This window comes from Nicotiana sylvestris, chromosome 3 (genome assembly GCF_000393655.2).
Source record: "Nicotiana sylvestris chromosome 3, ASM39365v2, whole genome shotgun sequence".
Lineage (NCBI taxonomy): Eukaryota > Viridiplantae > Streptophyta > Magnoliopsida > Solanales > Solanaceae > Nicotiana > Nicotiana sylvestris.
In genome coordinates, this window is record NC_091059.1 from 197,858,065 (window position 1) to 197,872,966 (window position 14,902).

At 35.1% G+C, this 14,902-nt stretch overlaps 1 pseudogene; it reads left to right on the forward strand.

Annotated features, from left to right (window-relative positions):
- The first annotated feature begins 1,228 nt into the window (after positions 1-1,228).
- LOC104222425 (ruvB-like protein 1) lies at positions 1,229-3,184 on the forward strand (annotated as a pseudogene).
- The last annotated feature ends 11,718 nt before the right edge of the window (positions 3,185-14,902 follow it).

Sequence of the window (14,902 nt, forward strand, 5' to 3'; positions counted from 1 at the left end):
AATCACTTGAGAAACTCTAAGAAGCACGCATTTGTTCGCGTGTATATTTATTTGATTTTATCTTTGTTATGGAAGTTGTAATCACTTATTAAATATGATCCGAAATGTGTGTACTATTTTCTATTTGGTAACTTAATGTAATGAATAATCTAATCGACATAAACGTCATATTTGGAACTTCTTAACTTTTAAGATTCATAGTGTCTTGCATCTGACTAATGATAGCAAACGTTTTAGATGCACCTCAATTTATATTATCTTTCCTTTTCATATATCAACAGGTATAGTATCACATCTCGTAGTATCAGTTGCTTTTACTTACAGAATTTGGTGTAATGGAGAGAGAGAATAAAAAGAACAAAAAGAGAAAGAAAAGATAGACACAAATCAGAAAAAATTGTGGAATCACCAAAGGATGTGGTGCAGTGGACGGGACTGCTCTTTCTTTAACCAGAGGTCTCGGGTTCGAGCCCTGGGTATGAAAAAATACTTGGTAGGGAATGCTTCCCCCGAATGGGGCCCTACACGGCGCGAATCCGGATATAGTCGGGCTCCAATTTGGGTACCGAATAGCGGGTGGGAAACCAAAAAAACAAAAGATGAAAAAATAGTGTCAAACTGTGTACGACTTTGTCAATTGAAGAAGGTCATATTAGACAAAATACTACGTACTTTTTTCATCTCATTTTATGTAATATCATTATCATTTGAGAAGTCAAATGCTTTCTCTAGCTAGGACTTTTTTCAAACATTTTCCATATCCTTAATTATAAAAAAAATATGTTACTAACTCTTCTTGTGCTTTTCTTGTAGTTCTTGAATAGATAAATTTTAATCCAAAGAAAAGGCTAGACATTCAATTTCACAATGTAAATTAAATGTTTTGATCCTCATACTTAAAAGTTGAAATGCTTTATATTATTTAGAGAGTAAGGATGAGAATTCTCTTTTGTCTTAATGAGAAAGTACAATTGGCCTTAAGGTAAAAAAGGAAAAAGTAAGTAAGAAAGAAAAACAATAATGAAGGAGCAAAAAAGGACTTAAGTGACACGTTTTTAAAATTTCGAGAGTTTATTTCAAATAATATGAATATGCTGGGTTTTATGGTGCATTAAACATTTTACCCCTTCAAAAACCCCACCATCGACTCCATTAGAGAAGCTACTCTTAAACCCCAAACAAAGAAGAAGAAAAAGAAGGCTAAAGAGATATATTAAAGAAGAAAAATATGAAAATAGAAGAGGTTCAATCGACCACTAAGAAGCAGAGAATCGCCACTCACACTCACATTAAAGGCCTTGGCCTTGAGGTAACTTCATCTTTTTACACCAACCTCCTCTCGTCGTTGTACACTGTTTATACCCTTTTAACCATTTAAGCAATTTTTTGAGTTAATTATTTGTCTGTGTTTTTTTGGATTTTAACTTTTGGTGTTTAATTTGTGTAAAGCTTCAACTTTGTGTTGGTTCTAACCGCCCCCTATTTGTTTTACCATTTAAGCAAACTTTTGAGTTAATGTATTTTTTTGGGTTTTTGGGTTTTAGACCTTTGGTATTAAGTTTGTGTAAAGCTTCAATCTTTTGCTGGGTCTAACCAACCCCATGTTTGTCTCAGTCTACTCTTTGTACCCTTTTTACCTTTTAGACAAATTTTTGGGTTAATGTTTTTTTTTTAGGTTTTAGGGTTTTTGGCCTTTGGTATTACTTTTTTGTAGAGGTGCTATGTTATTGCTGGTTCTTTAGTTACCAAGAGGTTTCTTGCATTTGATGTTTAATTCTTATGTATGTTTATACTGAAATAGCCAACATATGGTTGCTTGAATGTGACTACATTGTATTATATTGTAGCCTAATGGGATGCTAATACCACTGGCAGCTGGATTTGTGAGTCAGGCAGCAGCTAGAGAAGCTGCAAGTCTTGTGGTTGATATGATACACCAAAAGAAGATGGCGGGTCGGGCTTTACTGCTTCTGGTATGCCTTGTATGGGGGAAGACAGCTCTTGCTCTTGGTATATCACAAGAACTTGGAAGCAAGGTGCATTCTTTTTACTATTTTTGGTTATGGATTTAATGCTTCTTTTTTATCATATTTATAATGTTTTGAGCTTTATTTACCAGTATTGGAATGAAATGGGATCAAGCATAGCGGAATTCATATAAAGGATTCAATGATTCAAAATAGCCGAGACCAAATGATTTAGGGTTGAGGGTAGTTGATTGATTGAATATTGATAATGTTTGAGTTGATTGGGCATTGTAAATCTTCTTTGTTTGTTATGAAAATTTACTTTTATTAGGATTGGTAATCCAAAATATATCTTGTATGTGATCGATAGCATCGACTTCGATGTTGCAGGTTCCATTTTGCCCGTTGGTTGGATCTGAAGTGTATTCATCAGAAGTGAAGAAAACTGAGGTTTTAGTGGAAAATTTTCATCGAGCTATTGGTCTTCGTATCAAGGAAAATAAGGAAGTTTATGAAGGATAGGCAAGTCGATACTCCATCCCATTTCTCGTTTCATTTGTGTCCGGTCCTTGACACAGTAATTCTGCGATGTTGATGCGTTGTGAAGTTGATCTCATTTTTAAACAATTCTTAATGCAGGTGACTAAACTATCTCCAGAAGAGAGTGAGAGCATGACAGGCGGATATGGTAAAAGTATTAGCCATGTTATAATTGGGTTGACAACTGTCAAAGGTACCAAACAATTAAAGCTTAACCCCACAATATATGATGCCTTAATTAAAGAGAAGGTAAGCCAGTGAAGTATCAATTTGTTAATATGTTCAATAAATAGGATAATAATGAAATTTATTTTAACATCCAACATTTGAATCTAGATTGAAGCATATTTTCTCTTGAGTAAATTCATTAACTTTCATGTCATTCTTATTGAATCATGTTCTCAGAAGGCATTGCGAGAATTATATTTGTCTTTAATTTACTTCTGTCCCATATACGCTTATTTTGCAAGGGAGCCTAATCTTCTCTGTTGATATCTCCTGTCTCCACGATATATGTGCAGGTAGCTGTTGGTGATGTCATTTACATTGAATCAAAAAGTGGAGCGGTTAAAAGAGTGGGTAGAACTGATGCTTTTGCCACAGAATTTGATCTTGAGACAGAGGAGTATGTTCCACTTCCTAAAGGAGAGGTTCACAAAAAGAAGGAGATAGTCTAGGTTTGTCTTATTTCCCATGCAGTCGCATTTCTTATTTTGATATGGCGCAAATAGAAGATCACCCTGGCATTGTATGCATGTAGCTGATTTCTGTGCTTTTTTTCCACATGGTCAATATTTTCTATAGCTTAGTAATGGATTACCAAAGATCATAGTTTGTCTTAACAAACTCACTTGAACACTTGAAGGGTGTGTGAAATTCTGTATATCATTTGGAGGAGTGAGTAAACAGATCCCTTAGATAGATAATGGATTCTTAAGGCGCCCACGAAGATGTGCTTTTTTGCATGGCCAGCGGCAAGGGGAGTGATTTTGACTGCTGGGAATATGCGAATGAGGGGAATTACACTTGTTAGTTGGTGCTATATGTGTAAAAGCTCAGGGGGAAAAGTTGATCATCTTTTGTTGCATTGCCCTGTGTCCTCAGCTTTGTGGAGGGCGCCTGAACCTTTTTGGTGTTCAATGGGTGATGCCAAGCACTGTAAAGGAAATGCTATATAGCTGGTCCGGTTTCCGTAGACGAAAAAAGCAAAAGGCGTGGAAGTTCGCCCCGTTAGCTCTCATGTGGATAGTTTGGGGGGAGATAAATAGGATAGCTTTTGAGTGAATTGAATCTCCTTTTTCACATCTTAAGAATAGTCTTTTATCTTTGATCGCTTTTTGGTGCACTCATATAGCCCCCATTTGTATAGAAGATTAGGCGTCTTTTGTAGAGAATCATGTTCTGATGTATATTCTCTACTTTTTGGTATACTTCTTGTATACGGGAGTTTTCTCCCTTTTGATTAATATAATTTACCTTATCAAAAAACAACCTCTCTACCCGAGGGTAGGGGTATGGTCTGCGTACACACTACCCTCTCCAGACCCCACTTATGGGATTATACTGGGTTGTTGTTGTTGTTACAACAAATAGTAGATATGAACCCATAACTTTAAAAATATAATGAGTTCAATGCTAAAAAGCTTAGAGATTGAACCCATAGGTAATTGCTATCCGGTTGAATAGTCAAAGTGCGCCAAGCTGGGACACCTCCTGTTTTCCCAAAAAAAGGACATTGACCTCCGATGGGGCTGTGATCTGAATGTTGTCTTAGGTATTGAAGCTGCAATGGTTGCTTCTGTACCCATTCAGTTCTAAAATCTTCAACTTCATTAATTTAGTTGTCATGTTTCAACTAACTGGGAAATTTCTTGTTTCTACTGTTATTATAACATACTTTCTAAGCCAAACACTAAAATTGATAATATTTTGAGGGCTGTTAGTGGAAGTTTAAGAGCTCTTTTTGGACTTTCAGATATGATTGATGACACTGTAAATACACTAGTGATCTTCTGTTTTAACAGCTTAATATGGATATTTTGCAGGTGAGTCAAGTATCCTTGAGAAGTCATTAGACCCCGGACTAGAAAGCATAGGGGTTCGAGTTCCTGACTATAACTTCATTAGAAAAATTGCCCGTGGTTCTATAAGTGCCCTTGCACTTACTAGCGCTAACCTCAGTGGACAACCCAGTAGCATAAACATCAAATATTTTGAGAACCTTTGGGAGCATTGTGCATATGTCTATGATAGAGGAATTCTTCCGGCTTGGCAAGCAGGATTAACTATGATGGATCTTACCAAGTTGGGAAAGTAAAAGATTCTTAGACCAGGGAGGTAAGCTTCCATTATCTAGGATTGTAACTGTTGTCGAGTTGAACTGATCATAACCTTCTGAGAAGGCTTCAAAGGAGTTAACTTTTAAATTAATAAAATTTACCAGAAAATACTTGATGAGTAAGAAAGTGCATGATAATTTTTATATTGTTTGCTAAATTAGTCATAGTCAATTCCCTTTCTCCAATAGATACAATAAGATTAAGAAATACAATATTTGTCATGCCTTTTTTTTAATGCTTTCTAGTTCTTGTTTTGTTGGTTGTAGCTATGACTTTGCCCCTTTTTATTCTATTTTCAAATCATTTCTTGTTTGAGGGACAAAATAATATTTTATCCTTTTTTAGCACAGAGCCTTCACATGGAATATTAGCTATTGGATTTTTTTTGCCTTCTAGATTTCTATCTGGGGTAATGCTCTAAATAATGTTCATGACTTGATCAACTGATCTCTCTGCCCTTCCAGAGTAGGGGTAAGACAGCGTACATCCTATCCTCTCCGGACCCCACTTGTGGGATTACACTGGGTTGTTGTTGTATACAACTATGACTGTATTGTTGAAACTTTTCTTGGTGTTTGACCATTGGGACGAGAAAGTCATAAGACTATTGTGCGTAATTTGATGAATTGTTAATCTTATGACAGTACCAAGGAAGAGACTGTTGCTATCCTTGAAAGACACTCCTTACTGGAAGATGGAACTGGAGATTAGGAAGCTATTGTCAAGTTGAAGATGCTCACCAGAATAGTAGGACTTGTGCCTGAGTTTTAAGCATGCCTCCTAAAAACATGACGAGATTGTGCTCCCGTTGCTGTCTTCAGAAAACTTTCTTGCTTCTATTTGAAGTGCAAATCACTTGAGAAACACTGAGAAGCACGCATTTGTTCGCGTGTATATTTATTTGATTTTATCTTTGTTATGGAAGTTGCAATCACTTACTAAATAGGATCCGAAATGTGTGTATTGTTTTCTATTTGGTAACTTAATGTAATGAATAATCTAATCGACGTAAAAGTCATATTTGGAACTTCTTGACTTTTAAGATTCATAGTGTCTTGCATCTTACAAATGATGGCAAACGTTTTAGATGCACCTCAATTTAAATTGTCTTTCCTTTTCATATATCAACAGGTATAGTATCGCATCTCGTAGTATCAATTTCTTTTACTTACAGAATTTGGTGTAATGGAGAGAGGGAATAAAAAGAAAGAAAAAGAGAAAGAAAAGATAGACACAAATCAGAAAATATTGTGGAACTACCAAAGGATATGGTGCAGTGGATGGGACTGCTCTTCCTTTAACCAAAGGTCTCGGGTTCGAGCCCTGGGTATGGAAAAATACTTGGTAGGGAACGCTTCCCCCGAATGGGGACCTACACGGTGCGAATCCGGATATAGTCGGGCTACAATACGGGTACCGAACACCGGGTGGGAAACCAAAAACAAAAGATGAAAAAATGGTGTCAAACTGTGTACGACTTTGTCAATTGAAGACGGTCATATTAGACAAAATACTACGTACGTTTTTCATCTCATTTTATGTAATATCATTATCATTTGAGAAGTCAAATGCTTTCTCTAGTTAGGACTTTTTTCAAACATTTTCCATATCTTTAATTATAAAAAAAATATGTTACTAACTCTTCTTGTGCTTTTCTTGTAGTTCTTGAATAGGTAGATTTTAATCCAAAGAAAAGGCTAGACATTCAATTTCACAATGTAAATTAGATGTTTTGATCCTCATACTTAAAAGTTGAAATGCTTTATATTATTTAGAGAGTGAAGATGAGAATTCTCTTTTGTTTTAAGAAAGTACAATTGGCCTTAAGGTAAAAAAGGAGAAAAGTAAGAAAGAAAGAAAAACAATAATGAAGGTGCCAAAAAGGACTTAAGTGACACTTTTTTAAAATTTCGAGGGTTTATTTCAAATAATATGAACATGCTGGGGTTTATGGCGCATTAAAAATGTTACCCCTTCAAAAACCCCACCATCGCCTCCATTAGAGAAGCTACTCTTAAACCTCAAACAAAGAAAAAGAAAAAGAAGGCTAAAGAGATATATTAAAGAAAAAAAATATGAAGATAGAAGAGGTTTAATCGACCACTAAGAAATAGAGAATCGCCACTCATATTCACATTAAAGGCCTTGGCCTTGAGGTAACTTCGTCTTTTTACACCAACTTCCTCTCGTCTTTGTACATTATTTATACCTCTTTTTACCATTTAAGCAATTTTTTTGAGTTAATTATTTGTTTGTGTTTTTTTGGATTTTAACTTTTGGTGTTTAATTTGTGTAAAGCTTCAACTTTGTGCTGGTTTTAACCGTGTCACGACCCAATTCCCGAACTTGGTCGTGATGGCGCCTCTCATGAAGACAAGGTCAGCCATTCAACCCAATTCATCCTTTTAAGACAATTAATTAACACAATTATATTATAAACATGGTTTAATAGTATCCAATAGCGGAAAGTATAGATAAAATACGGAAATCCAAACCAACTCAGCCCTAACCGGGATGTCGCAAGTCATGAGCTACTACAGAGTTTACTAAAATTCTACAAAGTATGAAATTAGGAACAAAGTCTGAAGATATCATAAATAACAGAAGATAAGGGAGAAAACGGGTCTGCGAACGCCATGCAGCTACCTCGATAACTCCAATAAAAACTGAACAGCAGAAAACTCGCTTTATGCCTCAGGAATACCTGTACCTGCACACATGGTGCAGGGAGTAATGTGAGTACTCCGACTCAGTGAGTAATAAATATAAATAATGACTGAAGGTAAGAAAACACGTTAAGGCACACAACATTCTATACAGAAGCAGTGAAATCATTTAAAATAACAATTCAGTGAAATATCATGTGAAATTTCTTTTAAACCAGTAAAACAGGTAATTTGGTAGTAAAATGACAAGTAGAAACCTGTCTCTCGGGCTCAATATCAAAATAACAAGTAGAAATCTGCCCCTCAGGCTCAGTATCAAAATAACAAGTAGAAATCTGCCCCTCGGGCTCAGTATCAAAATAGTAATTAGAAATCTGCCCCTCGGGCTCAGTATCAAAATAATAAGTAAAAATCGGCCCATCGGGCTCAGTATCTCAGAACAGTATCAGCCCCTCAGGCTCAGAACAGTATGAAGCAACCAGTCAATGAAATAAGAGCACATAATTATTATGGCAGATAATGCAGATAAGGAATAAATGCATGAGTGCAATTCAATGCATATGACAATACCCTCTAGTACCCACTGCAGCGTGCAGCCCGAGCCATCCATATTTATTTATCATCGACGGCGCTCACTGGGGGTGTGTACAGACTCCGGAGGGTCTCCTACAGCCCAAGCGCAATATCAAGCCATCTCGTGGTATCAATCAAATCCTGGTCAGTCATTGTTACCTGACTCATTTACATCATATAGTGTCATTGTTACCATTGTTTCAAGTTCCTGCAGCGGCGCGCAGCCCGAGCCACCCATAATGTTTCAAGTCACATCACACAGTGCCATTGTTACCACTGTTTTAAGTCACTGCTGTGGCGCGCAGCCCGATCCATGCTCAGTCCAGAAATCATCATAGGCCCCTTGGGCATTTGTAAAACAGTAGTTCTCAGCCTAAAATATCATTTAGAAATATCATTTAAGTTTTCAAATCTTAGAAAGATGGCTGAGTTTGCAAAACAGTATTTAAAACCTTGGACTGAGGTCAAATGATATGCAAAAAATGCGAAAGCAGTGTTATCAATCCCTGAAGGATTGGCAAGAAGCCTACAATTGGAAACATGACTGAGTATATAAATTCTTTAACAAAATAAGCGAGGAATACCAGTCAAAAATCCCCTAAAGGTTCTATAGATCGGCACAAGGCCCCAAGCATGGCAACAAGCCCAATTCACAATAATAAAGTATACGTCTCAACAAAAAATGTAGTAAAATATCTCTCAGGACGGACCAAGTCACAATCCCCAATGGTTCTCTACCCCACGCCCATTATTCGGCGTGCAAGTCACCTCAATATAGCGTTACGATGTGAAATTCCGGGGTTTCAAACCCTCAAGACATCATTTACATCTATTACTCACCTCTAGCCGGCCACATACTACTCCGCGATGCCCTTTCCTTTAGTATCGACCTCCTCGCGTGTCGAATCTGGCCAAAACCACGACGAATACATCACAATGGGCTAAGGGAATATAACCCAATCGAAAAGACTCGAAAAATATCAAAAATCATGAAATTTGCAAAACCCGAGCCCGCGTCTTGAAATCCAGAAATTTTTATACCAAAATGTTCTTCGTCCTCTCACGAGTTCGTACATATAAAGAACACAAAAATCGGAGCTCGTTTGACCCTTCAAATCGACCCTAGAAAATCTCAAAAGCACAAGCCCTAAAACTCCACTTTTCTACTGATTTTCATGTTCTAATTCACATATAATCTTGTATTTAACTTCGAAATAAGTAGAAACAACTCACCTTTGATGCTTGATAAAATCCCCCTTGAAATTCTCTCCAAAATCATCCAAGCCAAATGAAAGAAATGAAAGAAATGAAAGAAATAAGCCAAATCCGTGTTTAAAGAATCTGTCCATGCTTCGTTGAGTTGTACCTTGCACTTGTGCTATACAGGTTGTACATCCAATTAAAAAATTTCCTTGTCGGACACCTTCTGTTTAAACACCCATAACGTCTTGTATAAATATCCAAATTACAAACGGTTTGAAGATTTAGAAAATAGACTAGAAGATCTTTAATTTGATAGGTTTTACACCATATAACTCTTTATATATCCCGAGATATGAGCTTCTAAAATCGGTTCCATGAAATCAGAAAATTCTGGAGAAATTGCTCCACCAGTCATCTTCAATCGATCATAACTTTCTCTACAGATGTCCGAATTACGATTTCCTTAGCTTTCTGGAAACTGGACGTGAAGGGATACAACTTTAGTTTTTGAATCATCTCAAAATTCCTTGTAGATCAAAAGGTATAGACCTCCGAAGTATGCTCCACGACTGCACATTTGTTGTCCAAAGACAGCTTAGCAGCAGAAATTGCAGCAGCTTTTTCTTTTCTTTTTGGGTCCGAATTCCATTCCGTTAACCTTCCGAAATCCACCCGAGGCCCTCGGGACCTTAACCAATTATATCAACATGTCCCACAATATCATTCAAACTTGTCCCAACCTTCGGAACACCCAAAATAACATCAAAACATCAAATCATCATCGGATTCAAGCCTATGAATCTCAAGAACTTCCAAATTCCATTTTTGATCAAAAACTCAACCAAACCACGTCCGAATGACCTCAAATTTTGCAGACAAGTACAAAATGACATAACAAAGCTACATAAACTCTTGGAATTCCATTATCACTCTCGGATCAAAATATCACCTATCAACCGGAAATTGCCAAAATACTAACTTCGCCAATTCAAGCCTAATTCTACACCGGACCTCCAAAATTACTTCCGATCACACTCCTAAGTAAAAAATCATCCCCCAAAGCTAACTGAATCATCAGAATTCAAATCCGAGCCCTCTAACACATAAGTCAACGTTCGGTTGACTTTTCCAACTTAAACCTCCTTAAAAGAGACTAAATGTCTCATTTCTTATCAAAATCGCTCCAAATAAATTCTAATGCACCCAATACCGATAATGAAATATGAGGAAGCAGAAAATGGGACGAACGAGACAGTAACTCATGAGACGACGGGTCGGGTCGTCACAAACCGCCCCCTATTTGTTTTACCGTTTAAGCAAACTTTTGGGTTAATGTATTTTTTTGGGGTTTTGGGTTTTAGACCTTTGGTATTAAGTTTGTGTAAAGCTTTAATTTTTTGCTGGGTCTAACCAACCCCCTGTTTGTCTTAGTCTACTCTTTGTACCCTTTTTATCTTTTAGACAAATTTTTGGGTTAATGTTTTTTTTTTAGGTTTTAGGGTTTTTGGCCTTTGGTATTACTTTTTTGTGGTGCTAGTATGTTATTGTTGGTTCTTTAGTTACCAAGAGGTTTCCTGCATTTGATGTTTAATTCTTATGTATGTTTATACTGAAATTGCCAACATATGGTTGCTTGAATGTGACTACATTGTATTATATTGTAGCCTAATGGGATGCCAATACCACTGGCAGCTGGATTTGTGGGTCAGGCAGCAGCTAGAGAAGCTGCAGGGCTTGTGGTTGATATGATACGCCAAAAGAAGATGGCGGGTCGGGCTTTTTTGCTTGTTGGTCATGTCCGCCTGGTACCGGAAAGACAACTCTTGCTCTTGGTATATCACAAGAACTTGGAAGCATGGTGCATTCTTTTTACTCTCTTTAGTTATGGATTTAATGCTTCTCTTTTATCATATTTATAATGTTTTGAGCTTTATTTACCAGTATTGGAATGAAATGGGATCAAGCAGAGTGGAATTCATATAAAGGATTCAATGATTCAAAATAGCCGAGCTCAACTAGTTTAGAGTTGAGGTGCAGTTTATTGAATGAATATTAATAACATTTGAGCTGATTAGGCATTGTAAATATTCCTTGTTTGTTAGTATGAAATTTACTTACTTTTATTAGGGTTAGAAATCCAAATTATAGTAGCTTGTGTGATAACTGGTGGCATTGACTTCAATGTTGTAGGTTCCATTTTGCCCAATGGTTGGCTCTGAAGTGTATTCATCGGAAGAAAACTAAGATTTTGATGGAAAAATTCCGACGAGCTATTGGTCTCCGTATCAAGAAAAATAAGGAAGTTTATGAAGGAGAGGCAAGTCGATAGTCCATCCCATTTCTCGGTTCATTTATGTCTGGTCTTTGACGCAGAATTTGATTAGTTTTGATGTGTTGTGACTAAAGAGATAAAGATATTGTGAGAGAATTTATACTTTGAATTAATTTAAATGATAAATAAAGCAAATAAATAATTAATACTCAAAAATATTGTGATAAATTCAAGTAGAGTGAAAGATTTAAAATAAAAAAATTATTTTAAGAGAAAGAAAAACTAGATTCATTATAGTATATTTTAATAGAAGTAGCAGATAAGGATATAAAGTAGGTGACAAGTTAATAAAAAGTTATGTAATAATGTAACCATATTAAGTAATGGGTAACACAGTAACAATAGAGAAAGAACAAAAAATAAAGATTTTTTTTTTGTTAACGGATAATATAATGGTAGATATATAGAAGGATTAAACATTTAAATTTGATATGAGAAAGTTTTTTGAATTATTACGAGAAAAAACATATTATATGAATAATATCACGCAATTGAAAATATAATTGATAAAACTAAAATTTAAAACATTTACAATAAAATAATTCCAAGAAACAAATTAACAATATAAAGATGTAATTAAAATTTTCATATAGTTAAGTTAAAAAAAACTTAAAGTCAAAACTCTATATGGAAAACAAAAGGAAAAAAAGGTTTAATTGATTATTGCACGTAATACTAAATAATAATTACTAAAAGTATTAGTAGATTTATGACAAATAATAAAAAACCTTCTTCGTTTAAACTTTGGCCTATTTTCAAAAGAATTAGAAATATAATACAATAATTTTTATATTATAGATACAACACAAAATGTGACAAAAATAATTAAAATATTTATATGATAGAACATAATGTATATAGAGAAGAATAGAAATAATGTGAAGGTATCTACACTTTAAATTTGTTTAATAAAATAATTAAACAAGAAAAAAATATTTTTGATAAATTTAAACAAAAAAATTGGAGGTACAGAACAAAGGACAAAGTTAAATTAAATTTCAAGAGTAATACAAACTTATATTCATCGTATTATACTAAAAGAGGAGCAATAAATAAGGATATTAAGTAAAGTGATAAGCTAATAAAAAGCCACATAGCAATATAGCAATACTAAATAATGAATAATACTTAAAATTGGAGCTACAGAGCAAAATGCCAAAGTTAAATCAAAATTTCAGGAATAATACAAAATTATATTCATCGTATTATACTAAAAAGGGAGCAATTAAGGATACTAACAAAGTGGTAAGCTAATAAAAAGTCATATGATAATATAACAATATTAAGTAATGAATAATACAACAACAATAAGTACAGAAACCAAAAAAAAAAAAAGAACAAACTTTTAGGGGAAAAAAATACAAATGTAAGTATTATAATTTGATGTTGTGATGACCCAAAATGTCATCTTTAAATTAAATAATTATCTTGGTATTTTAAGACCTTGAAAAGCAGTATCAATAATTCATCGGCTTGCGTGCGCAGTCCATATAATTTTCCGGAAGGTTTTTATGTGAAAAATGGATTAAATTGTGAATTAAAGCTTTAAAACTCAATTGAGTTGACTTCGTCCAACAGTTTGAGCAAACAAACCCGGATCCAAGTTTTGACCATTCCGGTAGTTCCGTATCGTGCTTTGGGACTTGGTCATATGCCCCAAATCAAATTCGGAGGTCCCTAGCTCAAATTATCGTCATTTAACGGAATCTAGAAATCTAAGGCTAAAGATTTCTTAAGTTTGACCGGAGATTTAACTTTTGAGCAAACGACCGCAGAATGGAATTTTGATGATTCCAATAGTTTCGTATGGTATTTTGGACTTAGGAGCATGTTTGGATTTGGATTTGGAAGTCCGTAGGACAATTTGACGCATTTTGGCGAAAGTTGGAAAATAGAAGGTTTTTAGAAATTTTGACCGAGGGTTGACTTTTTGATATCGGGGTCGGAATCCGATTCTGAAAATTGGAATAGCTCCATTATGTTATTTATGACTTGTGTGCAAAATTTGAAGTCATTCCGGATTGATTTGATATGTTTCGGCGCATAAAGTAGAAGTTGGAAGATTTAAAAACTCATAATTCAATTCAATGCGTGATTCATAATTTTAGTATTGTTTGATGTGATTTGAAACCTTGATTAAGTTCGTATTGTATTTTGGGATATGTTGGTATAATTAATTAAGGTCCCGAGGGCCTCGGGTGGATTTCGGAAGGTTAACGGAATGGAAATCGGACAAAAAGGGTTGCTGGAATTTTCTGCTGCAGAAGTTGTCTTGGACAGAACTGTGCAATTGTGGAGCCTATTTCGGAAGCTTATATCTCAAAATACGTAAGAAATCTGTAAATTTACAAAACATGAAAGTTGTAGCTCTTTCATCCTAGTTTCTAGAAAGCTAAACCATTAATCATTTGGATATGGGTACAGAAAGTTATGGTCGATTGAATAAAGGCTGATAATGTTGTATTGAAATTTTTCCAAAACTTTCTGATGCAAGGAGGCTACTGTGGAAGCTAATATCTCGAAATATATAAGGAATCTGAAAATGTCCAAAACATGAAAGTTGTAGCCCTTGCATTCTAGTTTTCAGAATATTAAATCGTTCATCATTTGGACATTTGTACAGAAAGTTATGATCAATTGAATAAGGGATGGTAAAGCTGTTTCTAGTAGACTTTTAGTGACGACTTTTAGTGACGGATGGTCAGAAACATTTAATCACAAAAATCAGTCACTTTGTCATTTCGTTTTGGAATTTTTGGAGCTCGGTTCTTGGGCGATTTTGGGCTATTTTCACATGAAAACATTGGGGTAAGTGTTCCTTATCCTATATTGATTATATTTCATGATTCCATACTCATTTACATCATGAATCCATGAATTTATGGAAGAAAAATCAGATTTTTAGCAAATCTTCCAAAAACAAAAATTTAAGATTTGAGTACCAATCCGATGTCGGATTTTTGTAAAATTTGTATGGTTGGACTCGTGGTTGGATGCGGGTTCATATTCCATGACATTTGTCGTATTCCAAGATGTGGGCCCCACGAGCGTTTTTTGGGTTAATTTCGGATTTTGTTGGAAATTTAGTATTTTCGTATGAAATTAATTCCTATAATATGTATTGAATGAATCGAGTTAATTGTGACTAGATTCGGGACGTTTGGACGCCGATTTGAGCGGAAAAGGCATTGCGGAGTAAGATTTTGCTCAGATTGAGGTAAGTAACGTTATAAATCTGGTCTTGAGGGTATGAAACCCCGGACATTGTGTTGTATGACTATT